Below are 16,238 nucleotides of genomic sequence, written 5' to 3'. Positions count from 1 at the left end.
CAATGATTAAAAAGAGTTGCCACTGGTTTTTTGAAAGTTTTATCCAGTACTTAAAAAGTAACCTCCATGTCTATAAAAGTATATGTTTAGGTTTATTTTAGTTTGAAAAAGATTAAGGTACAAAACTATTTAAATGGTATAAAAACATTGAAAAGATACTTAAATGAGTTTTTTAATACAAAACCTTAAATGATGACAAATAAATGTCATTTATATGATAATTTTTTTGTGTAAAATTTAAATTCTACTACTTAACATGTAAAAGTTATTTACAATCTCAGGTTTTTCCAGAATTTTTAGTGACTACTGTTCAAAATTCCAGGTTTTTGAATGATTTTTGTTCAAAATTCAAAAAAAAATAAACAAAAATTATCTAACTCCAGGTTTTTTAATCTTAATTATCAAATTCCAGATTCCAGGTTTTTTGGCAGCCATGTTAATACTTAAAAATAAATTCACATCTTAATAAGATTTACCTTAGGTAAATAAAAATAACTCAATTTATTTTAAGTTTTCAAGCATTTGAAATGACATATACTGAAGTTTTAAAATTTTCAAGAAAGAAAAATTAAAAAAAACTGATATTTTGCAAATAAAACAAAACTGATTTAGCCTGCTTGCAAAACACTGTACAACTATCAAATTAACCATGTTAGATGCATATTTAAGTTTGAATAATGTATAAAACAATGTAAATTGAATATCAAGATCATTCTATGTCAATATAACAAAGATGATTGTAAAAAAAGTAATACTAACTTGTGGTGCAACTGGGGTAGTGAGTTCTTAGACTTCATTTCTATTGTTTGGCACTATCTGAAAATTATTAATATGATTAAAATAAGTTTAATAACAACTTAAAGTTTTATATTAATTTCCAAGCAATAAAAGTGAAAAATTTTGATTTTTGTAACATGGAGTTGTCACAATCCCCATAAGAACAAGTCATGTTATTGTATATCCCAGGCAATTCTCAGTTTTCTATTTAATTATCTGCATGTAACTTTAAAGGCCTTTAATTTCTAAATAATGATGATTCTTAAAATAAATAATCCTTTGGTGAATAAAGTTATTTTAATGAGCAAAGAAAAACTAATAAAAAACACTAGTTTTCAAAAAATAATTAATGTTTTATTACAATGTAAGTATTAAAACCTAAAACTTTGGCCTTTACTATTAGCATAAATACTGTTGGTTGAATTGAATAGTTTACTAGGATTAAAATGTTTTTTTTTTCATAATGAATATTTTTTAAGCTAAAAGGACATACTAATTCTTTATGACATATAAAATTAATACTTAATTCAGTAAGACACATCACTGAAATGAAAATTAGCAAATGTGCAGGTATCTGCACTGTGAATAACTTTTTGTGGACAATATCTTAGTTTTAGTTTGAATACTTAGTTTTGAAGTTATACAATATTTGTTATTATTAACTAAGCTAATTATCCAACCTAGATCCTTAAACATTCATTTAAAGGATTTCTTACCAAAATCAGTGACCAAGCTCAGGGTGTCCACTTATTTTTTAGAAATATTTTTCCAGATTTTTTGAATTTCTTACAGGATTTTATAAGTTCACATTTTCAAGTTTCAAGTTAAGTGTAAGGTAAAAAAAAATGTCTAAATAGTTTATTAGACATTTTCAAATAGTTGATAAAAAATTAAAAAGATAATGAATGTAAAGCCACTTTATAAAAATACTTTGATAATGACAAAAATTATTAAATATAAGATAAATAGTTATTTCTAATTGAAATTTTACTGCTTAATATGTAAACATCGACTAAATTTCCAGATTTTCCAGATTTATCTTAGCCTAAATGGTGGATTTCTAGGTTTTTTCAAAATTTCAAATTTTAGGTTTTTCAGAATTCCAGGTTAAGTGCACCCTGCAAGCATGCCAATTTATTTTATTTGTAAAATGCATTATATTATTACGTCTTCAATAATCCATGCTAAATTAAATAATAAATATCAAATAGAAAAAATGATGCGTTTCAAATATAAGTAACTCTACTTTTAAGTAATTTTGTACTTGTAATATGGAAATAACTTTTATTTTAAGCCAATATATTATGTTGAGACTAAAATTTGGAAAATTTTAGAATACTGAATTAAAAAAGTTCAATATTAACTATGAATCTAGTTTTTGATTTATACCTTACTAGAAAACTAACTTATATGCTTTAATAAAGTCAAAATTAAACTTACATTTGGTGATGATTCCACGAAACTGTTTAGTTGATGAAAATGTTAAACAGAGTGAGCAAACCAAACCTTGCAACTTAACATTTATGGCTTTTTTTAGTTTCTGGACAAAAAGTTCAAAATTTACAAAAAAGTCAGTCAGCTGGGATTGTTGGTTCGAAAATAATTAATGCTATGCTTACTCTTCAATAAATGTATAAATAATAAATAAAGAAAAAGCAAACAATAATATTTAAAAACACATATTTAGAATACAATTTATTTAGTTTTTAAAGTTCTCGTTCAATTATAAAACGCTCTATTTTTAATATATTTAAAAAATATACTATATAAAACAGCATTCTCACCAGTTTTGAATTTTTTAACTTAACCTTTAAACTTTTTCACAACTAAAATAAAAAAATGTATAAATACAACTTAGTACTTTTTTATTAAGCACCACATACTAACGTTGAATGTGCACTGCACAATGCACATTGTACACCAAAGCTGCCAAATTTTTTTGGTCGAATCGCCATAAAATTACTCGAGCATGATATTTAAAGTTAAGACAAATAAAGTTTTATAAAGAATACTGAATTCTTCATCTATAGAACTTAAATTATTTTGTGCAGGTATTGTGTGCCTTTTTTAATTGTACTTTTTATTAAATGAAAGGTTTAAAAGTTTTTTGACATTTTACATATGTGTTTAAGACATATAACTTTTAGAAAACTTAGATAATATAGTTTACTCTCAAAAATATATTTTTTAACGTTTTTTAAATTTTCTATTGAATTATCAGCGTAAATTAAATATACACAATTTTTTTACTCAGCTATCCAGAATAACAAGAAAATATCTTTTGCGGGCAAAATTAATAATATAATAGTTTATTGAACAACAAAAAAAAGTACTCAAAGTATTTGGTTTTAGGATCTGGTGCGCGAAAAACCTTTCGGTTATCGAGATATATATATTTAAAGTGTAACCAAATAGAATAATTGTTTTCATATCCTCTATGGACATAAGTTCCATTATCGCCGCTAAACAATGTTTGTGTTAAAAAGTTTTTTTTTATACAATGTAAATGTGAGAATTATTTACTTATGGAAACTCTGTTGCTGCACACCAAAAACAAAAATAAATGCGAACTAACAATATTTTCCTTAAACACTTTATTTAAATTGGGTTAATAAAAATGTTTTGAAAATTAGAACCGACGTCACAGACCAAAGATTTTTTAGCGGGCCGGATCTAGGCCACCGGGCACTTACCATATGATGTTTACCCCTAAAGCCTACTATCCGTATAGTATGAATTATAACATCATAGAGAATATTAACACCAGCATGTTTTTACTTTAACTCTTTGTTTTAAATTTATCATATCCTATGCAATATACGTAAAAATTTCGTATGTTGTTTAGTTTTGTTTTTTTACATATAGATTAAGTATTTTTTACCAGGCTTTATTTGTTGTTAAACAAAAAGCTTTTACTTCTTATTATATAGTAAAAATTTTTATGCAAATTTTTTTTTAAAGTTAAATTGATTTTTAACATAGAACTTAGTAAAAGTTATAATTAGAAAGCTTTAGAGTCACAAAAAAAAAACTATAAAACAATTAGCATAAAACGACGATAAGAATTGAAATAAAGAGTAAAATTATCTGACAAAAAACACAATGATTTTATTTATAAAAAAAAAATATTATTTATGTTTTATTTTTCATCTCATACTTCCAAATGCTTTTTCTAAACTTGTCCTGGACATGACGTTAAAAGGTATCCAAATGGTGTGCAACTCGATAGCCGAAAGATTTTATCGTCCTTTAGGTCCTAGGACCAAATATCTTGAGCCCCTTTTTTTGTCCTTCAATAAACAACACATATTGTAAGAATAACTTATAAATAATCAGAAAAAGTGTTGCTCTGTATGCGAAAATAAATTAAAAAAATTCAATACTTAACGTATGATGACAATCATTAATACAAGAAGTATTGGTTACATGACAATTAAAATTCTTAGATAATATACTTAAAAAATTTATCTCAAAAAATAATACATACATGAATTGTTTAAGAAATACATAGGTGGGTCTTATTAATATATAAAATTTTATTTTTGCAAAATTTCTAACATTTTTCGAGGTATTTAAATTATACTTAAAATAAATACATTTTTATACATACTTAAGCCATATCTAATGATATATTTAAAGATTTGCAAAAAAAAATGTTGTAAATATTAGTAAGACCTACATATGTATTTGTTATTTATTCAAGTATACAACAGTTTTCGAGTTGTGGCCATCAGAATTGTTTCAAGAATTTGAACTGTCCGAATTTGAACAGTCGTGCACTCGAAGTACTTCAATACGTTAAGGAGAAAGGTTAAATTCAAATAAAAGATATTAATTTTCTAAAACTATGTTTTGTGTAATATTTAATAGTTCAAGTAGTTATTCCAGATATAAGTATTCATCTGAATGTAAAGTTTGGTACGCATTAAATTAAACTGTGTAATTTATTAACTTTGTATTTCTTAATATTATTACCGGTTTTTATACATACGCATGTTTATATTCAGCTAAAAATTTTGTAGCAGTAAATAACTTATCATTTTTATTTTTAAAGAAAACTAGAATTAAATCATTTATTTACTTAATGAGAAACTTACAGAAAGTAGACAAATTAAAAATTTGTATCGGATTTATTGCTTCACAGAAACACCAAAAATAAAAGTTATTTCGGCTCATTAAATATGTAATTGAAATGCAAAATCTCTTTCTAATTATACACTATTTCAGAATTAAAATAACTAAATAAATGTGTTGAGGTCAAATACAAACAAAATAATAGACGGTTCACTTACAGTTCCAACAAAATATAAAGTAGTACAGTTTATTAAGGTTAGTATTTCTAAAACTTATAAAAATATACACTGGATAGCTTTATATCAGCATGTTAAAAGTTAATATTTATTGGTATAAAATTAAGATTTTTTCTAATAGAAGTTCTTCCGAAAAAATATTACAAATAAATCTACTGCTGTAAAAGTAACTCAAGAGTAAATGATTTAACAGTCAAATAAATCAAAAATAAATGTTTGTAAGTTCAAAAAGACAAACTATACAAAGAATTTCATAAATGAAATAATAATAAGCTCAAGTTTAATTCATAACGTTGTTGATATCTTATATTTCTGCTTAAAACAATTAAATCGAACTATTTCAACTTCGATTTCACCACCCAAATGTATATAGTTTTTCTTTTGCTTTGTTTGTGTTGAATGTCTTCTTTCGGAATTATGCTGCTAACGACAAAAACCTTCTTTGTTTTGTTTCTTTTTTCTTTGTGTTAAAGGTCTTGTTTCTCTGTTTGACAGTTGAGTATTCAAAAAATTTTGGTAAAATTACTGAGTTTTCTGTGTTAAGTACTCTATTTCCTGATTAAATCTTTCAGATTTCCAAAGAGATTAAAAAAATAGAACCATATAGGCAAAGGAGCCAAAATAAGGTTCTAAAATAGAATGGAACATTTTGGTTTTATAAGTAAATTATCCTTTAAATTTTTATTGTATTGTATTTAGTTTTGTAATATGACAATCGTTTAACAACTAGCAATTAATTCAATTACGTATAAGCCTTTATTTTTAATAAATATTTCTGAAACACTTTAAAAGCCAAAAAAAATTGTTTGTTAAACTAAAATTAAGCATCATCTTATAGGCTGTAAAGTTTTAACAAAGTTTTAATAAAGACTGTTTTTCAATCGTTATTCGTAAAACTACAGCAACAATTAAGTTTTTAATGTTAACTCATATAATTCAAAATAAAAACTCTTTTCTTATAATTTTGTTTTTAATTTTAACTTTCGGTGTTTACTCATACTTTTCTTTATTTACTTTGGAAAAGTTTTTACTTGTTTACAGTTTGCCATCAGAAAATTATAATAAAACACTATTTTGAAAACTTTTTTTTTGATGTTTATAAAAATAAACTAGTATTGTGCAACCGTTCAAAACTTTAGAAATGTTTTAATAATATGTATATTTATGTAATAACACGTCAAATATTAACACAAATGTTTTTAAAGTTGGTCGTTTAGATGAACTACAATCATTTTATTTAACAATGTTTATACAAAATGCATAAAAAAAGTCATTTTATTTGTACAAAACGTTTATTTAGTTTTAATTATTATTAAATTAATTTAAAACAAATGATATCAAATAAAAAAAATGCAATAATATAGAAAACTAAAAAAAAAAAAAACTTAAATTAATTTATTTGTTTTTAGAATGTAGATTGTAGGATTGTTTAAACTTTTAAATTGATTTTATAGAAACTTTTAATACTAACTTGTTAGTAGTACTTAAGTCATATTTAAACTTTAAATTTTCAACTAATGAAAAAACGATTAACTTTTATTTAAAACGAAGTTTTGTAAAAAGTATTAACGTTTAAACCAAGCAGACGTAATTTTGTAAATATTTTTTAAATACTATGTTTTATAAGAATTCATATATTTATACTAGGCTTTTTATAACCGATTGTTTACTCAAACTACTTTCGTATTTTTTTGACCGTGTTTATTTTAGATTTTAAAAATAAAAGTTTTATTTGAAAAAATTGTTAACGTAATGCTATAAAATATAAAATAATGCAATCAAGTTACAAACAACTTAGCTGTAAAAAAAGAAACGAAAAGTATTTGCATGGTACTTTATTTTTTTAATATTTTTTAGCTTCGTTTTTATTAGTTTTTGAATTTACTGAAAAGATTAAACAAAAAAAATTAGTATGGTAAATAACATAGATGCATTGAAATCATATTGGAACTTTTACTCTTAAAAAAATGATCTAGGAAAGATTTACGATATACTTTAAAGTAATGTCATATTATATCGTCAAAAACATTTTAATATGAAATAAAAACAAATGGATAGACATAATTTTATTAAAACTTTATATAGATAACATAAAAAATCATTACTAAATATCTATGCCCACATAAAAGCTTAGAGCAGTAAAATTTACGATACAACTAGTAAAAAGTATATATATATTTTTTTTACATCTAAGATTAACAAAAGTTTTGTTCTTATAATAACATTATTTATAAGAACTATAAACAGTTTTTAAAACTAGCTAGTTTTCTACTACTGAATATTAACTTTTAGCTTATTCAAAAAAATTCTATCTACTCATCTGTTCATGTTAAGTAAACAATTTTAGTATTTTTTGAATACTTTTAGACGACTAATAGACGCACAATTACTATAAATATTTTTTAAATTACAAGTTCGTTTTTTTAATGAAAATATTATATTTTTGTTTTTAGCTTTAGATTTGTTATTAAGTGAATTATCAAAAAAAAGGATTTAAAATTTAAGTTACTTGAGTAACAAAGCATTAAGCTTATTTAAATGTTATATCAGTGATTTACATTTAAAAACAAAAAGATAGAAGGCAAATAAATTTTCAAGTTTGCTTGTTATTGTAATGTAAAGGTATACTAATATTAGTATACTTTTTATCTTTTTCAATTTTATTAAAAAGATGGTTTTTTAAGCTTAAATTTATTTAATATAATAAATAATGATTGCAAATTGATTGCATAAAAGAAGTAACAAGATGCTTTTTTAATCATAGCTATTTAAATGTGTTTCTACGAGTAAAATGATAGCTTTTTAATAAGTAACTTATTCAATTAATTGAAAATATTAGTTTGAGTTTGCAAGATAAGAAAAATTTTGATAATTTAAGTCGAAAACAAAGTTTTAAATAATTATGTGTTGCTAGTAAAACGATTACTTAAACACACAAAATTCCACGAAATTTACGTGTTTTCCAAAATTTATTCTTTGAAAATAAATACAAGCCTTATTAATATAATATTTCTATTAGCGATCTGTTCAATTAGATTTATTGCACTGTTTAAATAAAATCAAGTGCTAAGCACAATCATTACGTTTGTACAGATAAAAACGTCATTATTGTGTCAAGTTTTTGATTTGTTTGTTTACTTTTTTATGTCAATGAAGTTTGAACCTTACGCACTTGTAATGATTAACTTTTATATAATAAAAATGTTCAGTTATTTAATATAAGCTACTTTCAAGAAGTTGACAGTGTTCGTTAATTATGTTTTTTTTTTTGTTTAAAATCTTTGTTGAAATATTAATTTCAGGCCTGTTTTTGTTTACAAATAAGTACGGTCGCCAAAACAAAAATAAGTTTAGTTTTTCTTTAAATTAATTTTATGAAGTTTTTATATTTAATTACTTTGATTATTTAACAGACCGAAAATCATACCAACAATTATATTTATACAAAAATACTTGTTAGTTAACTGATTATTTTTTTATATTTAGAGAAAATTAGTAGTTATCAAAAAATAGCGTGCATTGACATGATTGTACACAAAAAGATTCAGCTCTTATCATTTCTTTCCTGTTTCGTGCTCTGCAAATCATTTGAAACTGGAAACTGGCGCACTCACGTAAGTCCAACAAAATATGCACATTTTAAAAATAAGTATAGACAGTACTGCTTCTTTTTTCATTTTCTGAGTATTGATTTTTTATTTTTGTAATGTTGCTTATCAAAGATTAAACCTATTAAAAAAAAATTCTTTTATCACTACAAAAACGTAATTACATAAATTCATATACATGTTGTTATCATCTTCAATGAATTTAAACTTAAGATAAACTATTTGAAATAATAAACTTAATTTTTTTGTTTTTTATTTTTTTATTTTAGTAACAAAGTGTGATAAATATAAAATAAAATTTTAAATACGAGTAATTTGTTTTAGAGTATTATAAACTTTGAGAAATAATATACTATAAATTTTTCTATTTAAGTGTTATAATATTTGTTTTTTAACTATTTTAATAAAAAAAAACTTGGATTAATTTTGTTTGCGCGTGTCAATAAGTAAAAGTAAAACATGTGCTGGCGTAAAGGAATAAAAAAAAGTTAAAGTTTTTTTTTCTTAACTTCTATCAATTTATATCATCTGTTTATGTTTTTTCAAATATACGAAAATAGACCTCACAACAAAATTTCGACAGAAAACGATAAAATCAGAATGCTGGGAGGTGACTGAGAGCAAAGGGTTCATCACAATCGACATGGAAGAGCACTTCGACCTCGTCGAGGAGTGCTGGACCGTTCGCACCACCGACCCCGACCACGTCATCAGGTTGCGGTCCAAGCGCTTCGACTTCGAGGACCACTTCGATTATCTGACACTTCAGGATTGCGCGGATGACCGAGAAATCGCCACCTTAACCGGGCTGTGGACCGAGAACGTGTTCTACTACTCGGGATCGAGCTGCATGAAGGTGACCTTCTCCACCGACCGGTCCAACTGCGGGTGGTGCGACCAGCGCGGCTGGAGCGTGTACCACGAGAGCGTGCCGAAGAGCTTCGTTCTAGGGGAATCCACCGAAATTAAAACAAGCGATACAGGGGTGTTTGAAATCACGAGCTACGCGCCTGACACCGACAAGGTCTGGCGGTTTGCGTCGGAGAGCGATGACGTCACGCTGAGGATCGACGTGACGTCACTGAAGGTTGAGGAGTCGTATGATTACGTCATAGTGTACGACGGCGGTGACGTAACATCCCCGGTCCTAGTCCACCTGACGGGCGAGTTCGAGGACCCGCTTCACGACCTGCCGCCTTACTGGACGAGCGGCAGCGCGGTGACGGTCCGTTTCCACAGCGACGGAGGCAACCAGCTCGACGGGTTCCGCATCGATGCGCGGGAAGTCCCCCGGAACGCGCCGGAAAAGAGCGAAAGAGGTCAAGAAATAATCTTGCCGAAGGGAAACTCCCGGACAAAGGTCAGCTTCGGCGTTGACGGAAGCGCCGAGGTGCTGAGGTACGTGGTGAGGAGCGAGGGTGGGGAGAAAGTGAGGATGCGGGTGGAGAGGTTGCAGGTCGGCGTTGATGACGTCACGGTGGCTTACTGGGACGGCGCGAGGACCGACGTCAGAGACGAAACTTGCGTCATAATCAGCGAGCTGGGCAAGATCTTCCTAGAAGCGAGGATTTTCTCCTCTGGCAAAGCCACTTTCGTTTTTGAAAATTTTCCTGACGTAAACGATGACGTAACAGACGATGACGCGAGTGACGGCGGTTCCGTTCGCTATTGTGACGTCATGACTCTGCTCCTCTGTTTGTTGCTTGCGATTCATTAGAAATTTATGCAATTTTGTCCGTTTAGTTGTAATGATTTTTTTTAAAGGTATAATAGATTTTAGTTTAGAGGACATTATAGATCTTTCTTTTACAGTTTTTGGTGAATAAAAATTTTTATATGACTTTGATGCGTTTATACTATCAAATGTAATAACTTTTGTTTGCTTTGATTTTTCTCTAATCTATTTTTAATGAATTATAAAAATATTACAAACAAATTTTAGAATATTTGCAAAACATAAAGTTCCATTAAATGTTTTTTTTTGCTTTTTTTACAGATTGGTTGTTTTTAATTTGCTACCATTAGTTTATACTTTACTACATAAAGTAAACAACATTTTCAAATAAAATAAAGCTTTTATTTCAAACATCTATAAAAAGCACTGTTCAAAAAAATGAAAGTAATTTAAGTAAATAACCTATTTAAAAAAAAAATTTTTGAAATTAAATACTTGAATTTTTATTATATAGAATATTTAAAAAAACATTTATAACATTTTATCAGCTCGATTTTAATACTAAACATTTTATACAAAAATTTGTTTTACTGGAAGAACTAGATCTTTCATTGATTACTATAAAGTTTAAAGTTTTGTTATGATTTAAATAAAATTTTACTACTAATTATACTTTTTTTAAAAAGCTATTGTTACATCTAACTACTAGAACAAACAACCATTAAAACTATAACAAACTTAAAAGTAATTATAGTCTTTATTTCAATATTTTAATTTGTTGTTTTTAATTTGATATCATTTGCTTTGAAATTGCTTTAATAAAAATCTTAACTAAATAAATAAAAATTCAAACAAAATGTCTTTTTTTATATATCTTGAATAAACATTGTCAAATAAAAAGAATTTACTTCACGTAAACAACTAATTTTTAAGAAATTTAGAGTAAATATTTTACGTGTTTTTACATGAAAAATATACATCATTTAAAATTTTTTAAAGTTTTAACAGTTACTTCATCCTGATTTTGTAACCTATGTTATTTTACAGTTTTCAAATACTAATGTTTATGTTGTTTAATAATATTTCTGATGACATAATGCAGACAAATAAAACATTAACAAAGTAAATAAAGATGGATATGAGCAAAAATTGAAAAAAAAAAAAGTTTTCAGAAAATTTTCTTTTTTCGAGATTCATAAAAAATGATATTAAAATTCTTTATTGTTGTCGTAGTTTAACGACCCGTTATTAAAAAAAATAACTAAAACCTTGTTGAACCTTTACGGCCTACAGGATCATACTTGACTTTTGTTTAACAAAAACTAACATATTATTGATTTCCAAATGCTAAAAACTAGTTTTCAGACATAAAGGCTTTTTAATGAAATATATATTATTCGAATTAATTGCTAAATTTTATACAACACATTACAAAACTAAATACATTTTACAATGAAATTAGAAGGACAATAAAGTTAAAAGAACTAAAATAGATTGATTTTCTATTTTGTAATAGTAAAGACTTTATTTCGGTTTCATTACCTTCTGGTCGTATACTTTAATCTGTAAACAAAAATTATACTAAACTTAGTATTGAATATTCAAGATTTTTTAATTAGACAAGTTATTTAATATTTGTTTTTAAATCAAAACAATTTTTTGATTTTTTTTTTGTGGTTTTTTATGAAACGCTTTAATAGATTAAGCAAGATGTATCAACTACATTTACATCTTGTGTTGTAGAATATTTTGTTTTGTTAAAATAATATTTATACAATGTTTTTGCCGATTTTAGCTCTTATCTTTTGCGAAACGTAAAGAACTTCCTAAGTATAACAAACAAAACCAAATATAAAAAATACTGACAAAGAGCTTAATTGAAATGTTAATAAATTTCTAAAACATTTTAAAAATAAAGATTTTAACTTAATATTTTTATTTTTTTTATCTTTTTAAAACGTACAAATTTGAAAATGCTTATTTTCAAAATTTTTAAAGCATAATAAAAAATATTATTAAATAATTAAAGCATAATAAAGTAGTGAAGAAATAAAAAAAAAACATACAGAAAAGCAAAATTATTACCTTTCTCGTGTTTGTTAAAAAAACAAATTCTTTTAATAGTAAAAATCTTTAAAAACGTTTATTTGGGTGTACAAAAAACAAAAAAACATTTGCAAAATTGTCAGACATAAAAAAATCTAAATTTTCAGAGTAACTTTGAAGAAAAAAAAATTGAATTTATTGTGGTTTTTAAAGGTTTTAAAACGCGATGAAGCTCTTTTTTAGAAAAAATAGAAGAAAATACTTGTATAAGGTAACTAGTTACTCTAGTTTAAAGTTCTTTTCAAGGAAAAAAGTATTAAAAAGTACCTCAAATTATATATTTAAATTTTGTTATAACATTTAAAGCTTTCAATAAAGTTTAGATTAAAAAAATAGGACGGCTAATTGCGTAAATAATAAAATATAGAGTCAGAAAAACTTATATTATCAAATGTATGAATCTTTAATTTTAATATGGTTTAAATTGATTCCTGTGCCAAATCTGTTTTAACCATGTATTTAATCATAAAACTTACATAGAAGCAACATTTTGATAATATTGTATTCTTGAAAGCTTGGCATAAATATTGTTTTTTAGACTATAAAAGATTATAAAAGTTATACTGAGAATATACTGAGAGGTTTAAAAATAAGTTTAAATAAGCTTAAGCAAAAGTCTTCATTTTAGAAAAAAAAAATTTATGGTTCTGTATAAAACTTGGTAAATGACAACACTTTTTTTTAAGTTAAGTTTTCTAAATACAAACTAACACATTTTGTTTTGATTTTTAGATTAAAATTAATAGCTGGAACATTAATACAAATAGTTTTTTTATAAAAGTTAAAATGTTTGTTTTGAAAACTGACATATTAGTTTAGCTAAACATAAATAATTATTCGTTCTTAGGTGATAACAACTTGTTTATAGTTTAAAAGATACACGCTTAAGCTGCTTAAATAAATCAGTGTTTAGGTATTAATAGAGAATTTAACTAACTTCTTTTAAACTATAGAAATATTTAAAATAATTTCAAAATAATTAATTTTAAGTTTTTTCTTGATATGTAACTAATGACACAACTAAAATTTTTTGTAGAGATAATGTATTGTAATATTATTATACTTAATATTTAATGAACGTTTTTACATAACTAATTACGGATGGCAAAAGTTTTACCTAGTGTTTGCTAGAAAAAATTTATCTAATACCATTAAGTATTGTTTGATTTGTGTTACGGAAACATGTACACATTTTGTTTGTTAGTATTTAGCAAGTTAGTGATCTTACTTATTTAAGTTTACAATTAAAATTACTTAAACCCTAAACACCTAGTGATAAAGATGTTAAAATTTTCACCTAGCTCAAGTATTAAACACTCATTTAAATGCAATTTTTTAACTATATTTCAATAAGTGAATAAATTTTTACAAAAAACATTTTAGCTAACCGTAAAGTGTTTATAAAAGTGATAATTGATAATTATACATTTTTTTTTAGACAAAATTAGTGTTCCAAATCTATATCATTTCAAAAAGGGAGTTTAGTAAAAACAATGAGTGAGAAAAAAATTATTTACAAAAGACAGTACAATTGTCGAAAAGGCGAAAATTACGACAAGTTATATGAGCTTATCAACGAATATCAACGACAGGAAACGAACCAGGAACAAGAAGGCAGCGAGGAAGAAAACTCCCCTAAATCAGAAAAACAAAGAAGTTCCAGTTGTGGGAAACCGGTTGAAGAACAAACTGGTTCTCAAAACCAAAGGAGGTCGACTGGCGGGCAGCTCAAGCATGGAAAGGAGGCACTGAGGCGTGACGATTCGCAAGCCAATCAGAAAGCTCCGTCTCGCATGCAATTGGAAAAATCACCGAAAGAAGTGTGTGAACCAGGGTTTCTAGACCTTTTTTTCGTATGTAAAAAAGTACCGAGCCTAAGAGAGTTGGGTTGGAAAGAACTGAATCGTGACAAAAACCTTCTTAGAACCCTAACAACTAATAATAATGATTGGTTGCGTCAGAAGCTGTCTGGCCTGGAAAAAATGTCGCAAACTTCAAAGTTTTACCGAACCGAGAAAACTGCTGCTCCTCAAAAGTTCAACAGAGAGAGCGAACAAAGAAGTGGAGCAGAGATGCAGAAACTAAGAGAGCCGAGCAACCATCGTTCCAATCGGCAAGCAAAAGTTCTGAAGCAAGGAACTCGAGAAAAGCAGAATAAATATCGTCTTAAAGAATGTTTTGGTCATGAAGACGTAATGCAGAGACAAAATTTGAACGAAACTAAAAAGGCAGTCAAGTTGAATCGAGAAATATCAAAAACTCAGAGTTTTAATCGAAAATGCCTGAGTCCTGAGAAGTTTAAGCGAGAAGTAGACTACTTGAGACAAAGAACTGAAAACTATTACCAAGCATTTTTGAACGATGTAAAGTTTAATGAAGAGATAGAATATATGACGCAGAGAACTCAGTATTTCTACCAGTTGTTTATTAAATCTCAACTTTCAAACAGAGAAACAAGACCATCAAAACATAGAAAAAAGAAACAAAACGAGGAAGGTTTTGGTCGTGAGCAGCCTAATTCCGAAAGAAGGCTTTCAACACAAATAAAGCAAAAGAAAAATCAAAAACATTTGGGTGGTGGAAAGTTGAATCCAGAAAAAAAAGTCGCTGAAGAAAAAGTTTAAAAAGTTCGATTTAATTGTTTAGAGCAGAAATGTAATGATAACACTATGAATTAAACTAGCGCTTTAAAACAGATTCCACTTACAGTTAGTTTGTATTTTTACTTGATGAGTAAATATAAAAATTTTATCTGTATTTTTAACGTTTTTGACTCTACAGTAGAAATTATTTTTACTAATTATTTTCATAAAAATGATAAAAAATTTGACAAAAAAATCCTTATTTATACCTTATTTTATAAGTTAATTACTTTTAATGTATAAATAATGTTCTGACATAAAGTTATGCATTACAACTTTATAAATTTTATAAATACTTACCCCAGTAACTGCATACATGTTGGAATTAAAATAAAACGTCTTTTTGTTTTGTAAGTATCTAGATAATTTTGTTATATTATTCACGAGCTGAAATAACTTTTATTTTGTAAAATAGTGAATAAATGTGTTTCATTTATCAGTTTCCTATTATCTTTTAATTCTAGTTAAGTAAATTGGTGCCATTTCATTAAACTTTAATTACTAAAGTTAAATACTAACAATTTTTAATAGCTTATTACTGAAAATTAACATGTTTATTAATATAAACTAATAATAATATTAAAAAAATTCAAAACAAATTCTGAAGTATTTAGAAAAAAGTTAAAAAATCTATCAGCATTGTGATTTTTTATTTAGTACCTTATCTGAAATACATACTTAAATTATTAAGTATCAAAAAAAAAATAGAGAAATATTTTAATAGCTGTTCTATGAATTACACATTTTTCTCTTCCCGTGAAAAGAAAACTATTGGACTACCAATTTAAAATCTTTTTTATGTAATAAAATCCCAACTAAAGAAATTTGCAACAGTATTTATGCTATTTTACGAGATGTTATAAAATTTAGTTATGATCGAAAATAATATTAAATTTTTCTTTATCTAAATAAAACAATTGGTTATTACTTCAGATATTTCTACCTTTTATTAGAATGAAGCTTTTTCTAATTAAATCTGTTATAAGATCTTAGTTTATAGACTTTTTTTCTACTGACTAAATTTTACTAGTTTAACTTATATTATTTCCTAAAGCATTTGTTAAAAATTTATAATAAAATAACTACGATAATTTTGTTAAAAAGTTTCTAATATTGATAA

The sequence above is a fragment of the Thalia democratica genome, chromosome 1 (genome assembly GCF_965202585.1).
Source record: "Thalia democratica chromosome 1, ktThaDemo2.hap1.1, whole genome shotgun sequence".
Lineage (NCBI taxonomy): Eukaryota > Metazoa > Chordata > Thaliacea > Salpida > Salpidae > Thalia > Thalia democratica.
This window is presented reverse-complemented; position numbering follows the sequence as displayed.